The following is a 13,060-nucleotide window of genomic DNA, read 5'->3' as shown; positions in this document are numbered from 1 at the left end:
TTCACATTTCTTACTTTAGTATTAATTACATCAATAATTTGTTTCCTTTTCAAAATAATAAAATAAATAAAAGCTTAATCCCAACAGCCTAGAAGGGGCCATTCTTGAATATCAGGTATCCCAGGTTGTTAGTTTCTGAGCAGGAGGAAGCTGTGCAGATGCTTCTAAGCCCATGGGCTGGGGTGATGGAGAGGTCGCCTGCAGCCCACAAGGCCATCCCGCCCAGGGCTGCAGGCCCCAGGCCTATGGGCAGCAGGAAGGTCCCAGGAAGGTGAGGAAGCAGCAGCTTTAAACACTGCCTGGGAACCGGCTGAAGCCAGGAGGGGCCTGGGGGGACGGGGTCTGCATGGAGGGGGGTGGTATGGGGGAGGGATACATTGGGGTGGGGATGTGGGGGGAGGGGATGCCCTGGGTAGGAATGTGGGGGGAGGGGATGCCCTAAGGAGGGGATCCCCTGGGGAAGGGTGTCTGCTCAGCCCCCTCCAGAAGCAAGCTCAGCCCCAATGGTCCGCGGGGAGGGTGCAGATGCTGGGCGCAGGAAGGGCTGGAGTCTGCCCCTCCGCAAGGGCGCAGGGCCCAAGGAGTCGGCGGGGAGGGGCGGGCGCTCCAGGACAGGGGTGTCCGCGGGGCCCCCTCCCCTGGGTGCGCTGCCCAGGCGGGGCGTTGGGCCGGGGGAGGGGCGCGGGCGGCCACGTGGCCCCGCAGGAATGCGCTGGCGCGAGGGCGGGGCGCGGTCCAGAAACTGGCGGGCACAAAGGCCAATGGGCGCCCGGCATGACCCGGACCCGCCAATCACATCGCGGTGGGTGGAGCCTCCCTCCCAGGGCGGGCGGGGCCGGGCGCATCCCTGTGGGGGGTCGGCCGGGGGACGCGGGAAGGACGGTGGGTGAGGGCCGCGGGGACGGCGGGGGCGCGGCAGAGACGGTGGGTGCAGGCCACGGGACACGAGGACGGCGGGCCGCGTCCAGGCCGCCCACGGTGAGTGCGGGCCGAGGGTCCACTCGCGGGATTTCTGGTTTTCTTTAAAAGTTGCACTTCTGCCCAGTTCGCCCCAAATAGCTAAGTCCCAGCCTCAGGGTTGGGGGACCGCGCGGGGAGACGTGGTGTCCCCGTCCCCGGGCTCTGATCGCACAGAGAGCAGCCCCCAACGTCATGGGTGCCATGCCCTCCCCCGCACGGGCGATGCAGGGTGCAGGGGAGGGGCTGAAGACCCCAGGAGCAGCCCCCAACGTCAGGGGTTGCCATGCCTCCCCCCACGGGCGATGCAGGGGAGGGGCTGACTCCCCAGGAGCAGCACCCCCACGGACGTCAGGAGTGACCTGCCCCCCACAACGGGAACGGGCCGGGACTCTGGTGGGGTCGTCAGGGTGCAGGAGGGACCCCCAGGCTCAGGTGAACCTGCACCTGCTGAGAGTGTCTGAGGAGTGAGTTGAGGTGTCTCAGTGTGGGACAAGGCAGTCATTTATAGTTTCCTATAAAGGCAAAAGGACTCGGTCCACATTAGGATGAAGATATTTACTGTTTTAAAGAAAACCAGCGTCTTCCCCTGAGGGTTGCTGGAGCAGGTTGTGGGCAGGTGCTTCCCTGCAGTGGGACCTTAAGGTTCTGGTTGAAAGCGACATGTCTGGGCCTTCAGTAACATTTCCCAAAGCTGCAGATACACTGTTGCAACCTAGTGTTCATTTCAACCCTAACTTTGGCTACAGGTGAAGGCTCTCCTTCACTCTGATCACAGTGGGCTTCTACTCCTTTCTATGGTTGAGCCCCAGAGCAGTTCCTTAGCTGTCAATATTCCAGGTTCTGTGCAGAGCAGGTAGATGCGGCAAGATGCAAGAACATTTGCGCTGCCCACTTATTGTTAAAAATATATTTTGAACATCTGTTCATAGAAAGCAGCTTTTATTGGAAAAGAAAGATGATAATTAAGGTTTGCGCTTTGCATATTTTTAACGATATTCTTGCCTCTGTCTCCAACGGCATTTATTCCAGTGGCTGTAGTGGCCACGTCCCAGGTACAGACACGGCGACTTTACAGTCAGGATGCTCATATTTCCTGCCAATTAGAAAAGTTGTTTGTGTAAGGTGCTATTTCATAAGTGATTAGGAGTTGTAGATAATTAGAGATGATGTAAAATTCGGTTATTCAAAATGGCATTTTTATCTTTTAAAAGTTGATGCTTGACTTTCTGGATCCACCATAGTTTCATGGGGGTGTTTTGAGGTGCTGCGTTTTCGTTGCAGTTTTTCTTGGTGAAGTTAGAAGAAAACTCTGGGGAGGTGCATGGCTTTAGGGCCCGAGGGTGAGTGTGTGAGTCCCTTCATTTCAGGGGACTTGAGTTTGCTCCTTATGAAATCGATAGAAGGCATTATATATGAAAATGCTCCTTAAACTTAAAAATGTTTGGCATAAATTAGAGCAAAATGAAAATGCAGCAATTATGGCTGTATTCTGTAAATGACAGTACGAAAACATCATAATAGAAAATAACAAACCCCGGTTGTATGATACCTGGTTCTTTGATTGCACAGTGCACACCAGAGAGGATACAATGAAAAATTTGGATTAGAGATATTCAGAGCAGATTGGTATTTCAGTCACACGCTATGTGTGGTCTGCCTGGGTAAGCATCCTGAAATAAGACAAAAGGGAAGCAGAGCTGCCAATCATCTATGAGCTAGAATGAATGACAGCTCTCTCCTAACCAAGCCTTCTGGGAGTGTCATTTCGTAAGAACGAGGGGAAAGTTCCGGGGACCTTGGCAGTGGGAAGGGGTGCTCAGGTCCAGGTGAAGGGACAAGGGTCTGAGAGCTGAGTCTAGAGCAGAGCAGATGGCTGTGCCCGTGGCCTGCGGGCAGGTGTGGGGTGGGCAAGCAAGGCGTGCCTGCTTGGGGGGGATGCCCCTGGGGTCCGTCTGAGCTGGAAGGGATACAGCCCCAGGTCCATCTGGCGAGAGGCAGGGCCACCTGCGGGACGTGGAGGGCCCCGGGAGAAGGCCCCGCTGCCAGTCCCGGCCGACATACCCCTGCCTCCAGACTCCACTTCAGCCTTGTCACGCTCGCCAGGCCTGGAAATTTGTTTGTGCTTCTTTTTTTCTTTTTGTGTGTATATTTGCAAATGTTGTTTATAAAAATGATCAATTGTAGGCCATGTAAGGTGGCTTAGGCCTGTAATCCCAGCACTCTGGGAGACCAAGGCGGGAGGATCAGGAGCTGGAGACCAGCCTGGGCAAGAGTGAGAACCCGATCTTTACTAAATATAGAAAAATTAGCCAGGTGTGTGGTGGCATGAGCCTGTAGTCTCAGCTACAGGGGAGGCTGAGGCAGGAGGATCAGAGGATCGTTTGAGCCCAGGAGTTGGAGGTTGCAGTGAGCTATGATGACACTACTGCACTCTAGCCAGGGCAACAACAGAGCAAGACTGTCTCTTCAAAAAAAAAAAAAAAAAAAGACCATTTTTAACAGTGCCAGTGTTATTCTTTCCCTTCCATCATTGCCATTTCCTGCTTTTTCTTTGTCACTGGGGTAAGGTGCACCTGCTAGTGGAGAGTGCTATCTGTGGAGTGTTGATATTTTATACTTTTATCAAGCAGTGTGAAAAAGATATTGTAAAGTATTTTAAAAATTACTTTAGGTTTAAAGTTTATCTCCTGTCCTATGAGTCACCTTCTGATGTGAGAAATGATTTATCTAGTGAAACGTGGTGTCAAAAGCTGCAGCCATGCCGCAGCCTGTGGGAGGGCTGGCGGGACCCGGCGGTTAGGAACGCGTGCAGAGTCATGTGACTCGCCCACGTAGAAGCAGGCCTGGCTGTGTCAGCCTTGGCCAAGGTGCTGGCGTCCTGCTCCGCCCATTCGAGGTTCCAAAATCTCGGTGACAGTTAGGCACTTGGGTCTCAGGAACTGGAGATTTTGTGAAGAAAGCTGCGATTTGCGAATGTGCTCTCTACGTTGATAACCACAGACAGCAGAGTAGCCACCCACCGCGGGTGTGCCACGGTCTTCCAAGTGCGAGGTCATGCTCTTTGTTCCCGTCACGGGTCGGTGGCACGTCGCCCAGCTGTTGGGAGGGAGAACCCACTCTTTTTTCTTCTTTTTTTCTTTTTTTTTGAGGCAGAGTCTCACTCTGTTGCCTGGACTAGAGTGAGTGCCGTGGCGTCAGCCTGGCTCACAGCAACCTCAAACTCCCGGGCTCAAGTGATCCTCCTGCCTCAGCCTCCCGAGTAGCTGGGACTACAGGCATGCGCCACCATGCCCGGCTAATTTTTTCTATATATTTTTAGTTGGCCAATTAATTTGTTTCTATTTTTAGTAGAGACGGGGTCTTGCTCTTGCTCAGGCTGGTCTCGAAATCCTGATCTTGAGTGATCCTCCCGCCTTGGCCTCCCAGAGTGCTGGGATGACAGGCGTGAGCCACCTCGCCGGGCCCAGAACCCTACTCTTGGATATCATTTTTATTTTTTTTTTAAAGCATTGTGGACATTCCCTTTGAAATATAAATACCAAAAGGAAAACTTCAAACATGCATGCTTTTTGAACTTCTGCTGTCTGTCATTAGTGTGGACAACTAAGAGCTGACTCTACAGGAAAAGCCAAGGAATTATATTTTGATAAAAATGCGCCGTGCACCCTTACTGTGTTATTCTGTCATTTGCTTTATTCTTTTCTGGAAGGAAAACAGAGGCATGATATTCCAGCATGGCTTCTGATTTTCTGTTTAGGGAACCTGGCAGAAGCAGTATTCAGTGCGCATTTAAGCGGAAGTTTCAAGTGCAGGTCGAAGGCGTTGGTTTTTGCAAGGACACAGGCTTCAGGGCTGCGGACCTCACCCCGCCGTGCTCTGCCTCGTGGCAACAGTGGCTCGAAAGCAGCTGAAACCGCAGGGTGGTAACGGAGTTGTCTGATGGGACACCTGTGTGGGCCAGTGTAGACACAGCCCAGGGGCTGCCAGAACTAATGCTGATCCTGTCTCAGAGACTCAGGGTGAGAAGCACTGAGCTAGGATGGAAGGAATTTGGCGGGCGTATGCAGGTCTGAGCCTGGCTGGGTCCGTTGGCTCCAACCAGGGCACGCTGCTGTGGACGCTGCGAGGGCCTGGCCCGCTGGCTCCTGGCGGCCCTTTCCTGCAGAAGTGATCAGAAAGTCGATTCACACTTTGTCCTCCAGCCGGCAGCTCCGTGGGACGCAGCCCACACTAGCCGCTCGGCGTCATTCCAGCTGCCGCCCGCTCCCTGCCAAAGCTGCAGCCTCCCTCCGGTTGCCTGCATGGGCTTTGCACACCCAGCCCTCGGGGGAACTGCTCGCAGAGCCTGTGGAAGAGAATCCCCCTCTGGGCACTCTCGTCCGCTGCTGCGGGGAGCAGGGCGCTTTCCACTTGGAGCTGAAGCCTGAACTCACAAGGTCGGGCTCCAAGGACGATGCAGGGACACGTATGGTCCCGAACGCAGGATCTGTCTGCAGTGCAAGGAGGTGCAGCAGCAAAGCCTGGGGGAGCCGGTGGGGGCGGGGCAGGCCCTCCCAGAGCAGCGTTTAGACACGCACGCCTCTCCGTGATTTAATAGGAAGGAATGAAAGGTGGAGTGTTTTGCCAGACGAAATATGTGGAAAACTAATCATAGGTAGTTGCAGCAAGGAGGAGAGATTTATGCTTTCCAGCATGTGTGGTCACGCGGTGGCTCTCTGCCAGCAGCCAAGGGCTGGGGCCTGGACGCAGCGGAGTTGCCGGGCAGAGCCGCTCCGGTGCTCCCCTGTTTCTGCAGGTGCCCACAGGCAGAGGACGAGGACGCCTGGAGACTTGTAGGCAGGAGGGAAGGGGAGGGCATCGTGCACGCACCTGTAATCGCAGAGCACTTCCAGTTTTGTGCATTGTCCATTCCGCAGATGGCTCATCTGCCCCTGGGGTCAGGCGGGGTCTGGTGGCACCCTGTCCTGCGTGGGCCACCTGCCCAGCCTGGCCGCCTCCCCCTCGATCGGACAGGTGTGGCACCATTTGGTTCTCATATGATTTTTTTATTTTATTTTATTTTTTATTTTGGCATATTATGGGGGTACAGATTTTAAGGTTTCAATAAATGCCCTTCCCCCCCTCCCCTCACAAGTCTGAGTCTCCAGCATGACCATCCCTCAGATGGTGCGCATATTACTCGTTATGTATGTATATACCCGCCCCCTCCCCAATACCCTATTACTGTAGTACCTATGTATCCACTTAGGTGCTACTCAGTTAATACCAGTTTGCTGGAGAATATATCTGGTGCTTGTTTTTCCATTCTTGGGATACTTCACTTAGTAATATGGGTTCCAGCTCTAACCAGGAAAATATAAGATGTGCTATATCACCATTGTTTCTTAGAGCTGAATAGTACTCCATGGTACACATATACCACATTTTATTAATCCATTCTTGGATTGATGGGCACTTGGGCTGTTTCCACAGCCTTGCGATTATGAATTGTGCTGCTATAAACATTCGAGTGCAGGTGTCTTTTTTGTAGAGTGTCATTGGTCATTTGGGTAGATTCCCAGCAATGGGATTGCTGGATCAAATGGTAGATTCACTTGTATCGCTTTAAGGTATCTCCATATTGCTTTCCACAGAGGTTGAACTAGTTTGCAGTCCCACCAGCAGTGTAGGAGTGTTCCTCTCTCCACATCCACGCCAGCATTTGTTATTTGGAGACTTTTTGATAAAGGCCATTCTCACTGGAGTTAAGTGATATCTCATTGTAGTTTTGATTTGCATTTCCCTGATGATTAGAGATGTTGAGCATTTTTTCATATGTTTGTTGGCCATTCTTCTGTCTTCTTTAGAAAAGTTTCTGTTCAAGTCCTTTGCCCACTTTTTAATAGGGTTATTTGATTTTTTCTTGCTGATTTTCGTGAGTTCTAAGTATATTCTAGTTATCAGCCCTTTATCGGATACGTAGGATGCAAAAATTTTCTCCCATTCTGTAGGTTGTCTGTTTACTTTCATGACTATTTCTTTGGCTGTGCAGAAGCTTTGTAGTTCATCATATCCCATTTATTTATTTTTGTTGCTGCTTTGATTGCCTTTGGGGATTTCTTCATAAACTCTTTGCCTAGGCCCATGTCTAGGAGAGTGTTTCCAACATTTTCCTCTAGAATTCTAATGGTTTCATACCTGAGATTTAAGTCTATTATCCAGCGTGAGTTGATTTTTGTGAGAGGTGAAAGGTGTGGGTCCTGTTTTAGCCTTCTACAAGTCGCTATCCAGTTTTCCCAGCACCATTTATTGAAAAGGGATTCTTTTCCCCAGCGTATGTTTTTGTCTGCTTTGTCAAAGATTAGATGGCTATATGAGGATGGTTTTATATCAGGATTCTCACATCTGTTCCACTGGTCAATAATCCTATTTTTGTGCCAATACCAGATTGTTTTAATTACTACAGCTTTGTAGTATAGTTTGATATCTGGCATATTAATGCCTCCCATTTTGTTTTTGTTGCCTAGAATTGCTCTTGATATTCGGGGTCTTCTTTGGTTCCATACAAAGCGTAAAATTATTTTTTCTATATCTGTGAAGAATGCTGATGGGATTTTAATAGGTATTGCATTGAATCTGTAGATCAGTTTGGGTAGTATAGACATTTTAATGATGGGTTCTCATATGATTTTGAAACCAAGTTTTCATCCTTCTAAAAAGATAAACTTTTCACCAAGGGTCAGTGTGCCTGCGGTCACATGACGAGCAGTGACAAGGCTCTGACAAATATGGAAATGATCGGTTGAGGGACAGGCATCCAGCGAACACCATCTAGGTGCTGAGGACCAAGCACTCCTACGTCCCCAGACCAGGCACCCACAGTGAGGCCCAAACTCCCTGCTCCTGCTGGGCTGCTGTCCCCCGTGTGTGGGGGGAGATGAACATGTAAAAGCAGGTGGCCAGAGGTGCCTGGAGAAACAAAGCAGAAGGTGGGGCTGGGGGGAAAGAGAGGGTGGCAGTGTAAACAGTTGGCCAGTGAGGCCCAAAGGAGGGCATGGCGGGGCGAGGGGCCAGGAGGTGAGGGCGCCAGCGGAGCCAGTGTCCCTCGAAGAACTTGCCGGGCAGAACAAGCATGAGCAAAGGCCCTGGGGCAGGCGGGGACCGGGCGTGGCCAAGGAGCAGCAGGCAGGCCGGTGGTGGGGGCCCAGAGGCTGCAGCCTTAGACACCAACCACTCAGCACCCAGGCCAGGTGCCTGGTGCCAGTCCCCAGGTGCCTGCCTGGGTCCTGTACTCGGGTGGGAGGTGCAGGGTGGGGCCCTGAGTCTCAGTGGCCACGTGGGTCACACTGATGCTCCGAGCCACGTCCGAGGCGGCTCAGTCTATGGTGTGGCCTGGAGACGTGGGTGGCTCCCCCGGCTGCCCCTGCCCTCTGCAGGACTGCTGAGGCTGGGGGCCGGCGTCCGGACCCTGCCAGTCCAGGAGGCACGAGGCCCGTGTGCTTCCTCGGCTGAGCCAGGTGGCCTGGCCTGGAACGGCGCTCCCTGCCGGCCCTGCCCAGTCACATCACGGAAACCGAGTCACCTAGGCCTCTGGCAGCTCTGCGGGCAGGGCCGTCCTGTCTCTGCACTGCAGCAGAGAGCAGAGAGAGGCACAGACAGCTCCCGCACTGGTCTCGCTGGCACTCACGGGCTGGAGCAGAGTTTGGACGGACGGGCTCCGTGGCCAGGCCCTACCCTCTGCGCCCTCTCAGCTGTCCGCTCAGGACACAGGACCTTGGCTAGCAGCTCTGTCTCCCGTCCTGGAGGCTGGGGTCCTTCCCAGCCCTCTGCGACCCCCTGGACATGGTGAAAGATGCCGTGAAGAAGTCGGTAGTCCCGCGAGAACGCCGGGAACCGTGAGGCAGGGGGCCCGGTGGCCACGTGGCGCTCTGTGAACAGCTGTGTGCAGCGGGGCTGTCTAGGCACAACCCACAGAACAGTCCTCCAGGGCTCAGTGACCCTGGGCTCCTCCTTCGACTGTGTCATCTCTTTGTTTAGAACCACAGTCCAAACGCACAGTGAAATCTTTCATTAAGATGCTTAAATTGGAAAATGACAGCGATAACCAAAACAAAGCCCAGCAGCCCAGGCTGGCATCATCTCATTTTGCATGCTGATGGGAGGGCATGTTATGAACGTGGAGTCTCGGGCCGTGGCCTCAGGGTAGCGTCCCCTGCAACTCACCTCAAGAGCCCACTGGTCACCGGGTGGACGCCGCTGGACAGTGGCACAGAAAGGACGGGGCTCTAGAGTCCCCTGGTCACAGGGTGGACGCCCCTGGACTATGGCACAGAAAGGACGGGGCTCTAGAGCCCCCTGGTCACCGGGTGGACGCCCCTGGACTATGGCACAGAAAGGACGGGGCTCTAGAGCCCCCTGGTCACCAGGTGGACACCCCTGGACTATGGCACAGAAAGGACGGGGCTCTAGAGTCCCCTGGTCACCAGGTGGACACCCCTGGACGATGGTACAGAAAGGACGGGGCTCTAGAGCCCGCTGGTCACAGCGTGGACGCCCCTGGACTATGGCACAGAAAGGACAGGGCTCTAGAGCCCCCTGGTCACCAGGTGGACACCCCTGGACTATGGCACAGAAAGGACGGGGCTCTAGAGCCCCCTGGTCACCGGGTGGACACCCCTGGACTAAGGCACAGAAAGGACGGGGCTCTAGAGCCCCCTGGTCACCGGGTGGACACCCCTGGACTATGGCACAGAAAGGACGGGGCTCTAGAGCCCCCTGGTCACCGGGTGGACACCCCTGGACGATTGTACAGAAAGGACGGGGCTCTAGAGTCCCCTGGTCACCGGGTGGACGCCCCTGGACGATGGCACAGAAAGGACGGGGCTCTAGAGCCCCCTGGTCACCGGGTGGACGCCCCTGGACGATTGTACAGAAAGGACGGGGCTCTAGAGCCCGCTGGTCACCGGGTGGACGCCCCTGGACTATGGCACAGAAAGGACGGGGCTCTAGAGCCCCCTGGTCACCGGGTGGACACCCCTGGACTATGGCACAGAAAGGACGGGGCTCTAGAGCCCCCTGGTCACCGGGTGGACGCCCCTGGACGATGGCACAGAAAGGACGGGGCTCTAGAGCCCCCTGGTCACCGGGTGGACGCCCCTGGACGATTGTACAGAAAGGACGGGGCTCTAGAGTCCCCTGGTCACCGGGTGGACGCCCCTGGACGATGGCACAGAAAGGACGGGGCTCTAGAGCCCCCTGGTCACCGGGTGGATGCCCCTGGACGATTGTACAGAAAGGACGGGGCTCTAGAGCCCCCTGGTCACCGGGTGGACGCCCCTGGACGATGGCACAGAAAGGACGGGGCTCTAGAGCCCCCTGGTCACCGGGTGGACGCCCCTGGACGATTGTACAGAAAGGACGGGGCTCTAGAGCCCGCTGGTCACCGGGTGGACGCCCCTGGACTATGGCACAGAAAGGACGGGGCTCTAGAGCCCCCTGGTCACCGGGTGGACACCCCTGGACTATGGCACAGAAAGGACGGGGCTCTAGAGCCCCCTGGTCACCGGGTGGACACCCCTGGACGATGGTACAGAAATGACGGGGCTCTAGAGCCCCCTGGTCACCGGGTGGACGCCCCTGGACGATGGCACAGAAAGGACGGGGCTCTAGAGCCCCCTGGTCACCGGGTGGACGCCCCTGGACGATGGCACAGAAAGGACGGGGCTCTAGAGTCCCCTGGTCACCGGGTGGACGCCCCTGGACGATTGTACAGAAAGGACGGGGCTCTAGAGCCCCCTGGTCACCGGGTGGACGCCCCTGGACGATTGTACAGAAAGGACGGGGCTCTAGAGCCCCCTGGTCACCGGGTGGACGCCCCTGGACGATTGTACAGAAAGGACGGGGCTCTAGAGCCCCCTGGTCACCGGGTGGACGCCCCTGGACGATGGCACAGAAAGGACGGGGCTCTAGAGCCCCCTGGTCACCGGGTGGACGCCCCTGGATGATTGTACAGAAAGGACGGGGCTCTAGAGTCCCCTGGTCACCGGGTGGACGCCCCTGGACGATGGCACAGAAAGGACGGGGCTCTAGAGCCCCCTGGTCACCGGGTGGACGCCCCTGGACGATTGTACAGAAAGGACGGGGCTCTAGAGCCCCCTGGTCACCGGGTGGACGCCCCTGGACGATTGTACAGAAAGGACGGGGCTCTAGAGCCCCCTGGTCACCGGGTGGATGCCCCTGGACGATGGTACAGAAAGGACGGGGCTCTAGAGCCCCCTGGTCACCGGGTGGACGCCCCTGGACGATTGTACAGAAAGGACGGGGCTCTAGAGCCCCCTGGTCACCGGGTGGACGCCCCTGGACGATGGCACAGAAAGGACGGGGCTCTAGAGCCCCCTGGTCACCGGGTGGACGCCCCTGGACTATGGCACAGAAAGGACGGGGCTCTAGAGCCCCCTGGTCACCAGGTGGACGCCCCTGGACTATGGCACAGAAAGGACGGGGCTCTAGAGCCCCCTGGTCACCGGGTGGACGCCCCTGGACGATGGCACAGAAAGGACGGGGCTCTAGAGCCCGCTGGTCATAGGGTGGATGCCCCTGGACTATGGCACAGAAAGGACGGGGCTCTAGAGCCCCCTGGTCACCAGGTGGACGCCCCTGGACTATGGCACAGAAAGGACGGGGCTCTAGAGCCCCCTGGTCACCGGGTGGACGCCCCTGGACGATGGCACAGAAAGGACGGGGCTCTAGAGCCCGCTGGTCACAGCGTGGACACCCCTGGACTATGGCACAGAAAGGACGGGGCTCTAGAGCCCGCTGGTCACAGCGTGGACACCCCTGGACTATGGCACAGAAAGGACGGGGCTCTAGAGCCCGCTGGTCACAGCGTGGACACCCCTGGACGATGGCACAGAAAGGACGGGGCTCTAGAGCCCGCTGGTCACAGCGTGGACACCCCTGGACAATGGCACAGAAAGGACGGGGCTCTAGAGCCCGCTGGTCACAGCGTGGACACCCCTGGACAATGGCACAGAAAGGACGGGGCTCTAGAGCCCGCTGGTCACAGCGTGGACACCCCTGGACTATGGCACAGAAAGGACGGGGCTCTAGAGCCCCCTGGTCACCGGGTGGACGCCCCTGGACGATGGCACAGAAAGGATGGGGCTCTAGAGCCCCCTGGTCACCGGGTGGACGCCCCTGGACGATGGCACAGAAAGGACGGGGCTCTAGAGCCCCCTGGTCACCGGGTGGACGCCCCTGGACGATGGCACAGAAAGGACGGGGCTCTAGAGCCCCCTGGTCACCGGGTGGACGCCCCTGGACGATGGTACAGAAAGGACGGGGCTCTAGAGCCCCCTGGTCACCGGGTGGACGCCCCTGGACGATTGTACAGAAAGGACGGGGCTCTAGAGCCCCCTGGTCACCGGGTGGACGCCCCTGGACGATGGCACAGAAAGCACGGGGCTCTAGAGCCCCCTGGTCACCGGGTGGACGCCCCTGGATGATTGTACAGAAAGGACGGGGCTCTAGAGCCCCCTGGTCACCGGGTGGACGCCCCTGGACTATGGCACAGAAAGGACGGAGCTCTAGAGCCCCCTGGTCACCGGGTGGACACCCCTGGACAATGGCACAGAAAGGACGGGGCTCTAGAGTCCCCTGGTCACAGGGTGGACACCCCTGGACGATGGCACAGAAAGGATGGGGCTCTAGAGCCCCCTGGTCACCGGGTGGACACCCCTGGATGATGTTACAGAAAGGACGGGGCTCTAGAGCCCGCTGGTCACAGCGTGGACACCCCTGGACTATGGCACAGAAAGGACGGGGCTCTAGAGTCCCCTGGTCACAGGGTGGACACCCCTGGACTATGGCACAGAAAGGATGGGGCTCTAGAGCCCCCTGGTCACCGGGTGGACACCCCTGGATGATGTTACAGAAAGGACGGGGCTCTAGAGCCCGCTGGTCACAGCGTGGACACCCCTGGACTATGGCACAGAAAGGATGGGGCTCTAGAGCCCCCTGGTCACCGGGTGGACACCCCTGGATGATGTTACAGAAAGGACGGGGCTCTAGAGCCCGCTGGTCACAGCGTGGACACCCCTGGACTATGGCACAGAAAGGACGG

General features: G+C 56.5%; 1 protein-coding gene across 5 annotated transcripts in view; it reads left to right on the top strand.

Annotated features, from left to right (window-relative positions):
- Positions 1–859: 859 nt before the first annotated feature.
- Positions 860–13,060, top strand: part of ARHGEF10 (Rho guanine nucleotide exchange factor 10) — an 86,152-nt gene continuing 73,951 nt past the window's right edge. For all 5 annotated transcript variants that reach the window (XM_012788812.2, XM_075997286.1, XM_075997285.1 and 2 more), the window contains exon 1: positions 860–978. The gene's annotated coding sequence lies outside the window, so the exon portion shown is untranslated. The remainder of the gene's footprint in view (positions 979–13,060) is intronic.

The sequence above is a fragment of the Microcebus murinus genome, chromosome 24, assembly GCF_040939455.1.
Source record: "Microcebus murinus isolate Inina chromosome 24, M.murinus_Inina_mat1.0, whole genome shotgun sequence".
In the NCBI taxonomy this organism is placed as follows: Eukaryota; Metazoa; Chordata; class Mammalia; order Primates; family Cheirogaleidae; genus Microcebus; species Microcebus murinus.
The sequence above is the reverse complement of the archived record's forward strand: the minus strand, read 5'-3'. Positions and strand labels throughout refer to the sequence as shown.